Genomic DNA, 16053 nt, shown 5'->3' with positions numbered 1-16053 from the left:
CGGGTACCAGGTGGTGTGCAGCACTTTGGCCATGTCTACATTGGGAAAACTTGCTAAGTAACATGCTTTACTGACCATGACGTTAAACATGATATTGCTGTTAGCATAAGCAGGGCCATCTGTGTTTAAAATCATGTTAGGTGTCAGCTGTCATGATCTCACAGGCCATGCTGCTTTAGGCCAGCTGAGGATCTGGCCCAAGATCCTCCAAAACATGACCACTGAGGAAACCTTGAAGAAAGGGAACTGCTCTGCATCTACCCCAACACCTTTCAAGACTAGAACGTATTGAGAATATGAAATCCTTGCTAAGCAAAAGAAGGAAATGTATCTTGGAAGCTACAGGCCGCTTCAGTAACAGGAGAAAGCAGCTTGTCACAATGTGGCTGGCCCTTTCAGGGGAAATGGGTCTCAGTCCCATGTAGGGCATTCTCAACTCACCTCCCCAGGTGAGGAAAATGAAGACGGGTTATGTGATTCAATTAGGCCCGCTGGGATAAATAAGGGAGAGGGCTAAGACCAGGGAAAGTGAGATGTAGAGAAGCCTGTGAGAAGGTGTCTGCAGAGGCCCAGAGAAGTCAGCAGAGGGCCAGGTGACCTCTTGGTGCCTGAGAAAGGTGGTGGTGGAGCACCAGTCACGGACCAAGGCCCCATTACGCTAGGTGCTGGAACCAACACAGAACCAAAGATGGGCCCTGCCCCAAAAAGCTGACAATCCAAGTGAAATACAGAAAAAGCTCACAACACTAAGGATTTGATTGCAAATATTCCACCCACGCCTCTGCTGGGCTCACCTGGCACATTGTTTCACGGCAGCTTGGTACTCCCTGGCCCCAGTTGAGCAGACCGGTCCTATTCCGCAAAGCACCAGAGCATGTGCTTCTCGTCAGGCATGTGCTGAAGTCCCATTGGCGGCAATGGCCCTGAAATGCGTGCTCAAAGGTAAGCATGTGCACTAGTGCTTTGCTTACCAGAGATGAATTTCAGCACATGCTGGATCGGTGTCTCTGCTCTGTAGGGAGGCGCTCCACGCACTCCTCACCTCCTGTGGTCTCTTTGATGACATCACCCGCTTTGAAGGAATATTCAAAGTCTCCTGGGGCCATTCGGGAAATGACTTCAGGCCTCTCCTACTTGCCGCATGGCATTCTGTGGGCAAAGATCCCTTTCATTAAAACTGATAGATGACACTTTTATGCCATATTCAGAATTCAAAGCATTCTGATCAAAGTGCTAGGAATTAGGATGTTGACGTGGGATAATTATGCCTCTCTTAACATTTGCACCAGTCGGGAACTCTCATTCGTTCCTTTCCCTTTACACACTGCTTGTCAGTTGAAAGCATTTCTACAGAGCTGATGTCTGTAGATATATTTGCTGACTCTGAATGTCAGCAAATCCCACTATGATTAGGCCTTGAGGTGACAAAACAAAACCTTGACTGCTACAAGCTAGGTAATTCAGTGTAGAGAGAAAAACCTAAAAATAAACCCCAGTAGCCTTTTAATGCAGCTGAGCACAACGCAAAATACATGTTATAAGCAGTTAGGTTCACACAGCAAAGGAGAGAACTATAAAGCCATTCTTGAGGACCAGTAATATTGGCTGTTTTACATATCCCTTGCAGCAGATTTAGGATGTTATGTGAGCAAAGCAATGAAAAAAACAAGGGGAAAATCAGCACTGCCGTTTGGGAAACACACAGGACCAAATTTCAGCTTGGTGTTTAACTCCTGTGACTCCAGTGGGGTTACCCCGGCATGGAGTTGGCCCACAGTGCTTCTCACTGTGGCTGGGGTTTTCAAAGGAGCCTAAATGAGTTAAGCGCCCAACTCTCTTTGAAATCCCATGGGATTTGGTAGCTCCTATTGGTAGTTCCTTCTGAGTTCCATTCAAACCCCCAGCCTAGCCACACTAAAAGCACCTGAGGGCTGTGCTGGATTTTTCTCACATAACCCGATGAATGTCTCATCGTTAGAATTAGCGGGAAGAATTCCTTGTGAGCATTTCACCAATTCTATCTCGCACTCCAGGGCAGCCATGTTCATAGTCACATCTCTGCCAGCACCTCCAGAGCCAACTTTCAGAATTGGGCTCTTCATAAAGGATCCCTAGATTTGTCATTGCCCTATAAAATATTATCTCTGGTCTCACTGATACTAACCAGATTGGTGATGTGTTTATATTATGTCGTGCTCTATGTTCTGTCCTTGCTCCCAATTTGCCAGGTGAAATTCAAGGTACACTGGTAGGCACACTAATGATGATCCCGTATAGGGGGATTCCATACCCCTAAATGCCCCTACCCCTCTTCTCCTTCTGCCTCGGAGATCTCCGCACGAGCTTAATGCAGAGGGGGAGAGAGAGGCATGATGGTCACATGGCCAGCTGGTCCACTTGCTGCACAAACTCACTACAGTTCAAACTTGCAGGGGGGCCACAGTGAGCTGCATCCTTTACTTTCCTCACAGTGTCCACTGTGGCAACCAGTAACATATATGTCTGGGCTTTCTCACTGGATATCTGTGAAGAGTCTGCCACTCAAATCTCATGGGCCTTACTCCCCTTTTCTATTCTAATCATACCTACCACTTTTCACCAGGAGAGCTCAACGCACTCTACAAAGGAGATCAGCGTTGTTATACCCATTTTACAGAGGAGGAATCTGAGGCACAGAGAGAAGTGACTTGCTCAAGATCGCCCAGCAGACCAGTGGCAGAGCCAGAAATAGAACCCAGGTCTCCTGAGCACTAGTGCTCTATCACCAGGCCATATTGTCTCAATTTTATTATATAGGTTTTTATACCATGGTCATCAATACCTTCCAGTCACGTATTCAGTGACATGGCTAACATCTGTCACATGTAGTTCATTCTCACTCTCATCTTCTCCCCAGGGGAGAATTGTGTGTGCAGTGTTGTGTTTTGGTTTTAAATGTCCATGCTGCTCTGTGTTAATATTAGAAGAGGCAAAAGTGAAGTATGCCTGGCACTTGGAGTGGAAGGTGGAGAGATTTGGGATGGTCCTTAGTTCTGTTTGCAGGGTGAGATTGCTCTTCGCATTTCAAATGAGCAACACCCTCTGACTTGAGTTTTGCTTAAATGTTCAGATTGGTTCCTGATTATTTTCCCATTTTGTGACTTTTGTACGTGAAAGACAATAGAACTGGTTGGAAAACAGGAAGGGTTAAACGCAAATGTTTCCTTGACCTTTTGGAAATTCAAAATCACATCAACACTTCTAAATTCACAGAACTTCCACCAGTTCCAGAAGACACCATAGGCCCAATCTAACGCCCAGTGAAATCAGTGGGCGGAGCCCAGTGGACTTCAACAGATATTGGATTGGGCCCTCTGTGAATAAATATCTTTTCTCGACACATCAGGAGATTTCTCCAGCTAGATTATAAATGCTGGGCCTAAAGTGACACTGTCAAGTTGTTTAACTGTCTTAAAGAGATATTAACCACCCACCCTCTTCACTCAGCCCAGGTGAAATCAGCTTACTCGGGATGGCTAATGTTTTTGGAAGTACTTTCTCCATTTTCTTTTCTTTTCTTTAAAAAAAAGAACCACACACACACATTCTCCATGGATCCCCAGTCCGAAGACGCGAGTGGCCGGGCTTTCAATGTAACACTTTACCACTGTGTAACCAGATCGACCATCAGATATCAATATTTCTTCATAACTGACCTTTCCTGAGTAATGATCTGTTGCTGCACAGCTCCATCTATCCCAAATCTCCCCACCTTCTGCTCCAAGTGTCAGGCACACTCCTTCCATTTCGCCTTTTCTAACATCGACACGGAGCCACATGGACACTGAAAAATCAAAAACAACACTGCACACACAGTTCTTCCCTGGGGACTAACCAGTCTGATCACGCTTTAATTAATCTTCCCCCGCCTCAGCCAGCCAGACACCCACCCACTCACCCACCCAAAGAACTTTTAAGTTCACGAGGCAGCAGAGTGACTGATAAAACACATCAAATCAAGCATGATGTACTTTAGGGGGAAGAAAACATGTCCCTCAAACCAGTACAAAGGAAATATCTGTACATAAAGGGTCCTCTCTAGTGTATTACCTTCCTCTTCACCATCCCTCCCGCATTGTCTGCAAGCCAGCCACACTAATAGGTTATAATCCTCCGCTGATGGCATTGCAGCCATTCCCATAGGAATGACCCATGATGTGACAAACAGACCTTTGTGATCTCTTAGCATGAGCATGCGGGCAAATTGGCTGAGCTATGCAAGAGAAATGTCATGTTTACACAAGTTTATTTTTAATAACCAGCTACCCAGGGTGGTAAGCAGCTGGAAACACATTATGAGAGTCATTACAATATTTAAACACAAGCAGGGTAATATGGATAAACAATAACATCAGGCTGAGAAGGAAATTCCATTAACCCTTTGGAAATCACAGATGGCTGGAGAGAGAGAGAGATTCCCAACTAAGTATCCCTTTGGTTGGCAAGCTGAAAACTGCCAGGCTTTGAAGTAGGAATGGGCCAGCTGTATCTGAAACATATGGATCACTGTGGTGAATGTTATGTGTCACTTTCATGCTGCTTAACTTCCAGTTTTTGGCAAGTCCAGAGGTGGCAGTACCACCATAGCATAGTCAACTGTCCCTTCCAGGACTGCCTAGGCCAGGCCAACAGGAGAGCTTGTGTGGGGACAGCACAGGTTGCATTAGGAGCTGAAGAATGAGAGAGAACCGCAGGGTCTGTCTGTGTCTTGCAACCCCAGAATCATCTCTGTATTCATTACACCTGAGTTTTGTTGGTTCTCTTCCATGAGGGATGCTAGCATGGTGAGAGAGGCTGTTGTTACAATATCACCAGCCTCTTTAGGAGCAGAAAGTCTCATGAGGAGGCCTCGTCTCATGAGATTTACAGTCCAACTTTGCAAATTAGTTAGAGGTCAGATCAGTTCAGATTCTCGCTTGTCGGTGCACGGAGGTATAAAGTATACGTCTCCCTGCACCAGCCTGGTATGTCCCCCAGAGGGAAGTCACTTGAGGAAGGGAGGGGGATGGGATATTGCCTACCCTCCGATACACAAAGAGCAGACATATTTTCAGTTTGCCTGTCTTTCCTTTTAGACTAAAGAAAACAACAAAGAAAGTATGTCTCCAGGTGAGAGCACAGTGTGTGTGACTCATTTTGTAACTGCAGACATCTGGAACAAACTGAGAAGCAGTGACCCGCAAAGAGCCTGGGCGGCCTACTCTGTCTTAAATATCCTATTCATAGAAAACCATCATAGTTACTATTACTGTAGTGCTCTAAATAGTTAATGGATCAGGTGCCCGTAGATGATGCTTGAGAAAAAATAGCATAGATCCTGGGTTTTGTAGGACCAAAATATTTGTTATGCATGACACATGGATTCCTGTAGCAGCTCTTTACATCAGGCCTTACCAATCACATAGCTATGTACATCCGTGATTTTTATCAGGCTTGAAAATATATATATATTTTTTAAATAAGGCCCATTGGGACTGTATAGAAACAGGCAGAAGCTGCATTGGGAATTCCCAGAAAGGACCTTCTAGTCTGACTTCCTGCATAGCACAGGTCAGCAACTCTTTCCAAAAGCCATCCAGTGATGGAGAACCCTCCAAGTCCCTGGTAAATTGTCCCAATGGTTAAATACCCTCATGGCTAAAAAAATTTGCACTTTATTTCAAGCCTGACATAGAATGTGCTGAATCCACTCACTCTTGGAGCTCTGACGGCCAACATCAGGGCTTCCTGCAGGAGGAAAATGGCAACCGCTTTGCACTGCTCCCACCTCCCTCAGGTGGACTTGCTACCACCTGGGCTTATCCCAGCAGAATCCATCCAAGCCTCAGTCTACTCTAGCATGTGGAGGAGCATCCAAGCCCTGTCTCTGGCCCTTCTGATGTTCACTCACTGGTTGTTAGTGTCAGTGGTTTATTTGAAGAACCCTTTACACATATTTTTCATTGACACTAGTAAGATGTTTATGGCTATTCCCCAATGAAGGAATCTATCCATGGGCCAACCCTTCTTGGCACAGGCCTATGCATCTCTTAAGTGGCACTCAAGCCCTCAAAATAATACCTACCTATTGGCTAGGCCTTGTGCTGGCCCCTGTGGCCAAGGGTGAATGCCAGCTGTCCTAGATTAAGAACAGCCTTTTGTTGAGATCATTGTTTCCACCCCTTTCTAAGGCAGTCAGTCAAGTGCATTTTGACCAGAGGCAGATTTACAGTAAAACACAGGGTGCCCTGGCACGGGGCCCCCCCAATGACAGGGGGCCCCAGGGCCAAGCAGCTGCAGGGGCAGAAGCTTGGTCCTGCCAGCTCCTCAGCCTCCTGCTGCAGGCTCTGCACCCACAAGCAGCCAAGCTCCCTCTTCCCCGCCTCCTCCCATAAGCATACTGCATTCCTGCCCCTCCCAGCGCTTCCCCCGCCACCAAAAAGCTGTTTGCTGGCTCTCAGGTGGCTCTGAGAAGGGGGGGGGGGCGCAGCATGCTCTGGGGAGGAGACGGAGAAAAGGCAGTGGCGGAGCCTTGGGGAAGGGTATGGAATCGAGGCAGGGCAGAGCAAAGGCAGGGCCCCCTTCTGCAACCTAACTCCTGGCCAGACCCTGCACCCCAACCCCCAGCCTGCTCCTGCACCCTAACTTCCTCCCAGACCCTGCACCTCCAGCCCTCAGCCCCCTCCTGCACCCTAAGTCCTGGCCAGACCCCGCATCCCAACTTTTTTTACATTTTTTTATAAAGCGCTCTTATCCAAAGCGCTTCACAATAGCTAGCTAATGGTACAAACAATATTTGGAAAGATCATTAAGTGGTCCGCCAAGAACCTCCGCGATTTTCAAGTGGTGTGTTGAAAAATAAGTTAGACTACAAGAACAATCAATGTACCTCACTTTATTTTCATTTACTTCCTACTACTTATAGGAGGAGGATGAAGAAAAAAAAGAATGAAAAATGGGGGTGGGGGAGATAAGAGAGAATGTTCTTTTTCTTGTCTGGGTCCCAGAAATGAAGCTGAGCACAGGACCCCCACTAATTTTGACATACGAGTAGAGCAAACAGGACATTTTCATGAGAACATTGTAGTTTTTCAGGTTCATGAGTTGATTTCTGGTCAGAGACCTACCCCAGAAAGGCCAGTGGAAGCAGCAGCACCACCTCTGAGAAGCATTGTCTCCCGAGTCACCTTTGGAAATGTCATTCACACCATGTTCTTCTCAGCGACTCCCTGGTCCCTGCCTGTAAAGGAAGCTCTTCTCCGAGGTGCTGACGCTATGGATGGGTATGTTGAAAAACACATCCCTAGCGCACTAAGCCTGTGGAGGAAGGAGAGGGGAGAGAAATAATGGGAGCAGGGGGCTGGACTCCAGAAGATCTTAATGGAAACAATGTTCTCTTCCCTTCCAGCTTCTCCTTCTATGTATTTGCCTTTGTGCTCTGCTAAGGCAAGGCAAGAGGACTGGATGTGGGGGGCTGCGTGTGGTTATTGGGAGGAGCTGATCTGTAATCACTAGGAGTGAGGCCAGATGGCCCAGTGGTTAGGGTACTAGCCTAGGACCTGTGTTCAAGTCCCTGCTCTGCCACAGGCTTCCTGTGTGACCTTGGGCAAGTCGAGCAGACAGGACATTTTCATGAGAACATTGTAGTTTTTCAGGTTCACGAGTTGATTTCTGGTCAGAGACCTACCCCAGAAAGGCCAGTGGAAGCAGCAGCACCACCTCTGAGAAGCATTGTCTCCCGAGTCACCTTTGGAAATGTCATTCACACCATGTTCTTCTCAGCGACTCCCTGGTCCCTGCCTGTAAAGGAAGCTCTTCTCCGAGGTGCTGACGCTATGGATGGGTATGTTGAAAAACACATCCCTAGCGCACTAAGCCTGTGGAGGAAGGAGAGGGGAGAGAAATAATGGGAGCAGGGGGCTGGACTCCAGAAGATCTTAATGGAAACAATGTTTTCTTCCCTTCCAGCTTCTCCTTCTATATATTTGCCTTTGTGCTCTGCTAAGGCAAGGCAAGAGGACTGGATGTGGGGGGCTGCGTGTGGTTATTGGGAGGAGCTGATCTGTAATCACTAGGAGTGAGGCCAGATGGCCCAGTGGTTAGGGTACTAGCCTAGGACCTGTGTTCAAGTCCCTGCTCTGCCACAGGCTTCCTGTGTGACCTTGGGCAAGTCACGTTGCCTCTCTGTGCCCCTGTTCTGGCTCTGTAAAATGGAGACCATAGCAGTACCCCACCTCCCAGGGATGTTGTGAAGATAAAAATTGAGAGGTGTTCTACTACCACAGTGATAAGAGCCAGGTAGTCCCACAAGGTTACTCCAGTGACACAGGTTGGGTTTGTTTCTGCTCTTGATTACACAGTCATGGTTAGCTGTGATGCCATAGCAAGTGAGTGGAGAATCAGACTTGCTAGGGAGGAAGTGTTCAAAAACATGCTAAATTTCATTTAAAAATGCATGCTGGTAAATGCAGGGAAGAGGATTCCAGTTAGAGCTTCCTTTTCTTTTCTGTACTGGGGTGAGTTAGCAGGGCTCAGAAAGTCATCAGGGAAAGTGCTCCTGGGGCAGGGTCTGCTCTGATGTTGTGTCCAGCATTGTGTCTTCTGCCGCATGAGCCAACATACCTGACTGTGTTAGCCAAGGCTGTAGCAGACTAATCCTCACCTGTGGCTCAGCCACCAGTAGAGGGGGACAGAGCACCACACCAAGAAGGTGACATATGCATTGCCCAAAAAAGCTCCAAAGAGTTTCCAATCTAAATAGGACAAGACAGACAAAGCGTGGGAGGGGAAACAGATGGGAAGTGGCTTGCCCTAGATCCCACAGCAGGCTAGTGGTGGTAGGAGTAGGAATAAAATGCAGCTCTCCTGACTGCTATGCCAGTAGCCTATCCACTAGTCCCCAGTGCATCTCTAGACGGCTTACTCTGGTCTTGGCGGTTAAGTGAAGGAGGAGCAGACTATCAATTATTCGGCCTTACAATATCATCTTCTATTTTCAAAGCTACACACCTTGGCCCGATTCTGATCCCAGCTGCATCAGAGTAAATAAGCAGCAATTCAGTTTCAATCACTGGAGTTACCCTGGATTTACACTGGAATAACTGACACCAGAAACTGGCCAATAGTCCAGGGTGTGGCCCCCAAAGGTGTTGCAATGCTGAGCAACACAGTGGCTAACTTTTAAGCACCTAGAAAATCACAGGAACAGCACTGGGAGCCACAAAGCAGAGTTGGGTGGCCAGGCTCTCGGTACAATGAGTGTGAAGAGCTAGGTGCCGGAGACTGTGCTCCACAAAAGCTAGCACATTAGGTGGGGAGCTGCTGAGGACAAGTGCCTAAACCCGACACGTAGGCATCTAAGCATAGGAGCCGTCTTTATGACTTGCCAGGGGGTGTTCAACCGCCACTCCAGCTCAGGCCCCACCCCCTACTCCACCCTTTCCCCCAAGCCCCCACACTCCTGCCGTGCCTCTTCCTGCCACCGCTCCACCACCACCCGGTTCTGCCCCCTCCCCCAAATGTGCTCCACCCTCACTCCTCCCCCTCCCCCTCAGCACCTCCTGAACACCACTGAACAGCTGATCCGTGGCGGGCGGAAGGTGCTGGGAGCAGGGGGAGGAGCAGATGGGGGAGGCTGCCGGTGGGTGCTCAGCACCCACTGGGTTTTTTCCATGGATGATCTAGCCCCGCACCACCCACGGAGTCAACGCCTATGCACCTAAGTACCTTTGTATATCCCACTCTACTGATTTGAAATCTTAAGAAGTTTTTCATTATTTTCTCTTTTTTTAAAAAAAAAAAGTTCTTCATTTCACCCTTAATGGCTTTCTTGCCCTTTACAAAGTGACTGGAATGAGGTCAGATTTTTTGCAAGCTTCTGCCAATGTTTAATAATATTCTCAAGCAGAATGCATTGCCAATAGATTCAGATGGAGAGCAAATCACGACCCAGGAGAGAATTGGCCATTTCACGTGGCTCCTGCCGCGCTGGCTTCAGTGGCAGGGATGATGAAGCTGGGGAGCCAGACCTCATGCAGCTAGCCATGCATGGATTTGTTCTTGAAGCTGGGCCAAAGTGCATGACCTTTGTGACACCTCCGCATGCGAAGTGTGCAAAGACACTGCCAATGATAAAGGCAAAAATATCATTGTTACACCAGAGTAAACACAGGAGGACTACCCTGAAGCCAGTAGAATTATTGAGTTTAAATTAATGTAATTGAAGTCAGCATTTGGTTCCATTGCTTTTGGGTAACATAGGTTGAAATTTTTTGTCTAAACTTTTTTTTCCTCCAAAACCAGCTGTTTGGTTAAATGAGATTTTCACTTAAATCCCCTTTTTAATCAAAACTTTCCAGGCTTGTGGGGGAGTTTTTTGTGTTTTGTGTTTTTGTGGTTTTTTGTTGTTGTTTTTTTAATTTTCAGCAACCAACATTTTTTGGATTTGATTACGAAAAACAATTTTGGTTTCCAAGTTTTGGGTTTTTTTATTAAAACCCAGAACATTTCATAGAAAAAGTTAGACAAAAACAAAATGCATTGGAATCTTCACTGGAATTTCTGGCTAGGAAAAACAATCTCTTCCTGACAAGCTCTGCTTTTGGGATTGACATTCAGGCACCCTTTTGGGGGCAGGTGTGGTTTGCACATGTTCGTAAATATGTTTAGATCTATTTCTCCAGAGCAGTTTTTTGAAGTATGAACAAAAATGTATGGAGGTAGAATTGGTACTGGATGTAAAAGGCTTTAGAGAGGGCATGTTCTGTTGATGCACTAGCATCATCAAAATTGGAGACTAAAACTAAATGTAAAAGAAAGCACAAGAAATAAACCTGGTTAATTTCAGCTCCATTACAACCATGCGACAGCACTTTAATGGCCTACAGTTGCTGTCATCCTCATACTGTGTATTTATATGGCATCTTCCAACTGAAGATCATAAAATGCCTTGTTCAAGGTGCTTGACTTTAATGTTTTATTGGTAGGTGATAATTGCTGCATAAAGCAAGGTAAAACTTCATTACGAGTCTGATCCATAGTCTATTAAAGTCAATGGACAGTGTTGCTTCTTTTATAGTGAAGCAAAGGCCCATTAAAAAGCATTTATGGTTAGTGTTGCCAGGTCTTCTGATTTTTATCATGAGTCTCATGGATATTTAGTTGAAGCCCCAGCTCCTGGAGTCCTGTGAATACATAAGGATCTCAGCTTTGATTTGTTTTTGTTACTTAAGCAAGTTTCTAGCCTTTGTGGTTGGAGAAAAGCTTGCAGCTGTGACTCATGTGCATCCAAAAGGCTCAGAAGAGAATCCCCAATTTTACTATTTTTAAAAATCTCATGATTTTGGCAGGGCCTGAATGATTTTTGAATGCTTGATGATGGCAGTGCTGTCCATTAATTTAATACAGCCATTTAAATATTTACATTAATTGCAGAATGTCAATGACCCTCACCATGCCCTTCTTCCAGAGGATTGGACATTCTCCACAAATGTATTTAATAAATGAAACATTAAATGAAAAAACACCATTTTCTTCCCGAACCTTGGAGGAGAATAAAAATATAACTTTCTTAAATTTAGCAGCAACTGTTTAGCTGGTTGATATTAAAGCAATTGGCAAATATGACAGCAATTTATCCCTTGTAATAACTGCAAGCTGCTATTTTAGGTTCATAAAAATGTAGTAACAAAATATTGTAACAAACAGAATGCAACAATTTGATGAACCCTCATAAAAATAGCAGTGTGGCATTTTGTCATGTGCGCTGGGTGGCTGCTTGCTGAATTCTGTCCTGTGCTTTTGGACAGAGGGAAGAAGCCCAGGCTATATTGTTCCAGCAGAGTCAGGCCGCCTGTCACATGACACAGCCTTAAACTGGAGTTCACTACAGGCTATGTCCCCATAATTGCAAGACAGATCACCTTCAATGTCCTGCCAGAGGAGACACTGGAACATCCTGGTTTGAACTTCCAGCAAGCTCTGGAAGATGTTTGAAGTTATGCACCCATCAACATTCAGATGAGGTGGTTGGCTTCCCCAGAACCTCAGCTGCCTAAATTGAAACCAGAGATAGCTCTGGGTACGTAGGAGTCTAGGCAAATCGCTGCCAGGGAACGTTTCTCTCATCTCTCTAAAAGCCAGAAGATAAAAATAAGCAAATGCTCACATTACCCTTCTACCAGGTGCTGTTGGAAGCAACAAGTGCCAGGTTCAAATGCCAAGGGGTCCCTCTTAAAACGATCAGTTCAAGCGTCCACCCAGAATTTTAGGATCACTAACTACTTTCTCTGTGTGCCCTTAACAGGCAGTACTTCCACCCTCACAAGCTCTGAGCCGGTGTATGAAACAAGGAAACATTTCTGAGGCAAAAAGGGAATGCAGCTTGGGAAAACACAGCCGTTATGTCTACTACTTCCCCATGGTAACTTTGGCTGTAGTCCATTAACTCGGTCCCCTACCCATTGATGTGAATGTGCAGTAGGCAAGTGCCCATTAATATCTCACTTCCCCTTTCTCCATCCACTAACCCCCACTCATGGTTTGGGGTCAGTGGGTAGCATAGTCCCAGGGTCTTGAGGTGCATTCGGGGAGTCCTGTCTCCAGTCCCTTGGGAAATGCTGCCTGATCCTGTCTTGAGGCTCCACCACCTAACACAGAGAATTCAGCTTTATATAGGCTCCATCTACACTTGCAGTGAAAGGTGTGATTCCCAGCTCATGTAAACACACTTGCACTAGCTCCCTTGAGCTAGCGTGCTAAAAATAGTAGTGTAGCCCCGGCAGCAGGGGCAGCAGCAAGCTGGTGAAGGACCTCTCCACAGCAGAGTTTAATGCCACCTCTATTTTTAGTTTTTATTCAATAGAGAGGAATTGTCCCCTTCTTGTGAAGCTGCAAGTATCAGAGTGGAAAATAGTTGGCAGAGTTTTTTGTAGTGGCAGACGTTGAACAAGGTGGATGATGAGCAGTAAACCATCTGACACAGGCCAGGAGGACTTCATCACAGATGGCCATCAAATGTTGTTTATCCAATGAAAGGAGTTCTTTAAGTCTATGAATAAACAATGTGATTTTCTTGGTTTCTAGGAATCCAAATAATGAAAGGTTAATTAATGTAAGAATGTAGTTTACTGTATTGATGGTCAGCTGGTTCCGCTAACATAAGAACTGACTCAAACTTTCCACCAACCCCAAGTGAATCTGGGGTTTGGGTCAAGAAAGTTCAATTAACTTCTGGTATTTTCCCATCTCCTTGCACGTTGTAGTTGTAGAAGCAAAAGTGATTAAATACTGTGAGATGTTCTTTTCACATGGCATTTCCAATGGGACCAGGAAAAAAAATGGCCAGAAATGTTTCAGGAGAGCCTTTCCTTATGAGATTACCAGTCCATTTCTGCAGACCCAGGAGTTCAGATACATATCAGAATTGTGGGGTGCTTAGATAAATTAAAACGCTTCAAAGCTCTTGGGATTCATCCACCTGAACATGTTGTTAGAGGTGGGTCAAGAGTCAAATTTCAGCTCTGGAGCCAGCTTTTGAACACTCCAAATTTCAAGAATGTCTGGATCCAAGGTTCTGATTCGGCCCCATTTTTTGCAACATGCAAGATAGTCCCACTCCTTATGTTCTCCAAGGCTTTGATCTGAGGATCAATAATGTAGCTCTCAACCCTTCAAGGACCAAAGATGTGACAGTGTCCTTTTTAATGAGTGATTGGGACCCGGATTAAGACTCGCAGTATAAAAAAGAATGACTCTTGAAAGGATGTCTCATTATTTCGGATGTCAAACATTTTACAGGGAAATCAGAGATCAGAAGAGATTTGTGGGGAACGGTGGTGAATTTGGATCCAAGGGAGTGATGTTCTGTACCTCGTCACATGATGCAATGGAGCGTGGGGTGATTAGCAAGCAAGGGCACAGTGATGTGATATCAGCTTTGATTGCTACAGTAATGAGCTTGTGAAAGGCGAGACTGCGTCTACCTCAGAAGTGTCAGTTCCATGTCACATGTCCCTGGAGATATAAACCTGTCAAGGATGTATGATTGTGGACACAAATTAAAACTAATGTTATTTTGTATTATGAGAAAATAGCTGTAAAACGCGTTAATTTCAGATGAATTTCACTCTACGAGTTTGGCCTCATTTGAAACTCTGGGTCAAACCCATCCGAAGCAAAAGCAAAAATTAAAGGTTAACCCTTCTCCTCATTTACAACTGGCTAAATGAAAAAAGACAAGAGGTGGGTAGGAATTGGTTTCCTGCCCCCCAAACATTTTTGAGATTACAGAATCTTTTCCTGTCCCATATTGGAAAAGTCAAAATCTTGAAAACGTTCACGAACTTAACATCTGAAAAAAAAATGGGGGTCAATCAAAATGTTTCATTTCAATAATTTTCTAACATTACATTGTGATTTCAACCATTTTTTTTTAAAAAACTGCAGTTAGCTTAAATTTTGACAATTTTGAAACTTTTTCAACATTTTTTTTGAGTCAAGAAATTTGTTGAAACTGTCCATTTCCTGTGAAAAAAGTTTTGGTTTCAACAAATTGGCATTTTTCAACAAAAAAGGTTTCATCAAAAATTTCCTGATCAGCTCTAGAAGAGTCTTATCCCCAATGTCTGTTTACCATTTGCAGCTATTTATTGAGTTCTGTCAGGCATAAGTTCTGTGCCTATTTTCCACCTGAAACCTCATTTATGCCCTGATTGTGTAAACACTGAAGCATGTGCATAATGTTATTCATATGAATAATTTCTATTCATATCAGTGGGACTCAGGTCCAGGAAAGAGAGACAGAGACTTTCTGTAGTCTGGTGGTAACGGTTAGCTGATAAAGCACCTTCTGTTATCAACTGCCAGATATCATTTAGGCTAAAATTTGAGAATTTTTGTTGAATTTGTCAACATTTTCACAAATAATCCACTGGTCATATGAAGACCCAGGAACCACAAACATGTAATTAGGGTTTTCCATTTCACAAAACTTTTAGAGATTTGAAAAATTGTTTTCATTCTGATGTGGAATGAAGACCTTTTGAAAGTCTTGGCAAAAAAGAGACTGACACTGTAAACTCATGGTTAGATCACTAGCCTCAGATACAAAAGAGCCATGTTCAAGTCCCGTCTCCAAACCAGGCAGAGCACATTAACTTCATTATTTGATATTCATTTATTATTCTCATTCATCCAATCAGGAAGCAGAAACAATACCATATGACCTAGGTGACCAATCACACACCAAAACAAAGGCAAAATAAATATTTCACCAATAGTCCATAGCTTAAAATTTGTTCACATACACTATTTGCTGACCACTTGTAAATACTGGATCAGAACTACAGCTAGTTGGGAAGCAGATTTTTAGCTGTGAACAATTTAGATGAAAACAAAAAAATATTCATTTTCATCAAAATATTTTTTAGAATATTTTCAAATTCTTGTTGAAAAACCAAAAACCTACAAAATATTTTTTTTCAGTTTTCAACAACTGACAATTTTTGGCTGAAACTCACCACATTGTTGGGTTCGGGTTGAATGTTTTTGGTTTTTAGTTGCTGAAAACCAAAAAAAATTTTGATTTTTTTCAGACATTGTTACTTTGTTTTGTTTTATTTTAACAAAAACACAATTTTTTTGTCAAAAATGAAAACTTTCCATGGAAACTTCCAGTTTGACAACAAAGCCATTTTGTGTTTTTAAAAAAAGCAGGCTTCAGGGTAGCAGCCGTGTTAGTCTGTATCTGTAAAAAGAACAGGAGTGCTTGTGACACCTTAGAGACTAACACATTTATTTGAGCATAAGCTTTCGTGGGCTACAGCCCACTTCATCAGATGCATAGAATGGAACATATAGGATCCAATGAAGTGGGCTGTAGCCCACGAAAGCTTATGCTCAAATAAATTTGTTAGTCTCTAAGGTGCCACAAGCACTCCTGTTCTTTTTTAAAAAAAAAAAACCAAAAAACAGCAGGGTCGGGACAAAAATGAAAGCAGAAAATATTTCATTTTGGTTTGAAGCTATTCAATGGTT

The 16053-nt window shown here is 44.4% G+C and overlaps 1 long non-coding RNA gene across 1 annotated transcript; it reads right to left on the bottom strand.

Moving 5' to 3' along the window:
- Positions 1-793: 793 nt before the first annotated feature.
- On the bottom strand, positions 794-4136 carry LOC120383820. The gene is made up of 3 exons (XR_005588538.1): positions 4090-4136; positions 3696-3823; positions 794-1149 (listed from the first exon to the last, which is right to left on the bottom strand). It is a non-coding gene; the product is annotated as an uncharacterized LOC120383820 (long non-coding RNA).
- Between the last annotated feature and the right edge of the window lie 11917 nt (positions 4137-16053).

The sequence above is a fragment of the Mauremys reevesii genome, linkage group 15 (genome assembly GCF_016161935.1).
Source record: "Mauremys reevesii isolate NIE-2019 linkage group 15, ASM1616193v1, whole genome shotgun sequence".
Taxonomy (NCBI): domain Eukaryota; kingdom Metazoa; phylum Chordata; order Testudines; family Geoemydidae; genus Mauremys; species Mauremys reevesii.
The sequence above is the reverse complement of the archived record's forward strand: the minus strand, read 5'-3'. Positions and strand labels throughout refer to the sequence as shown.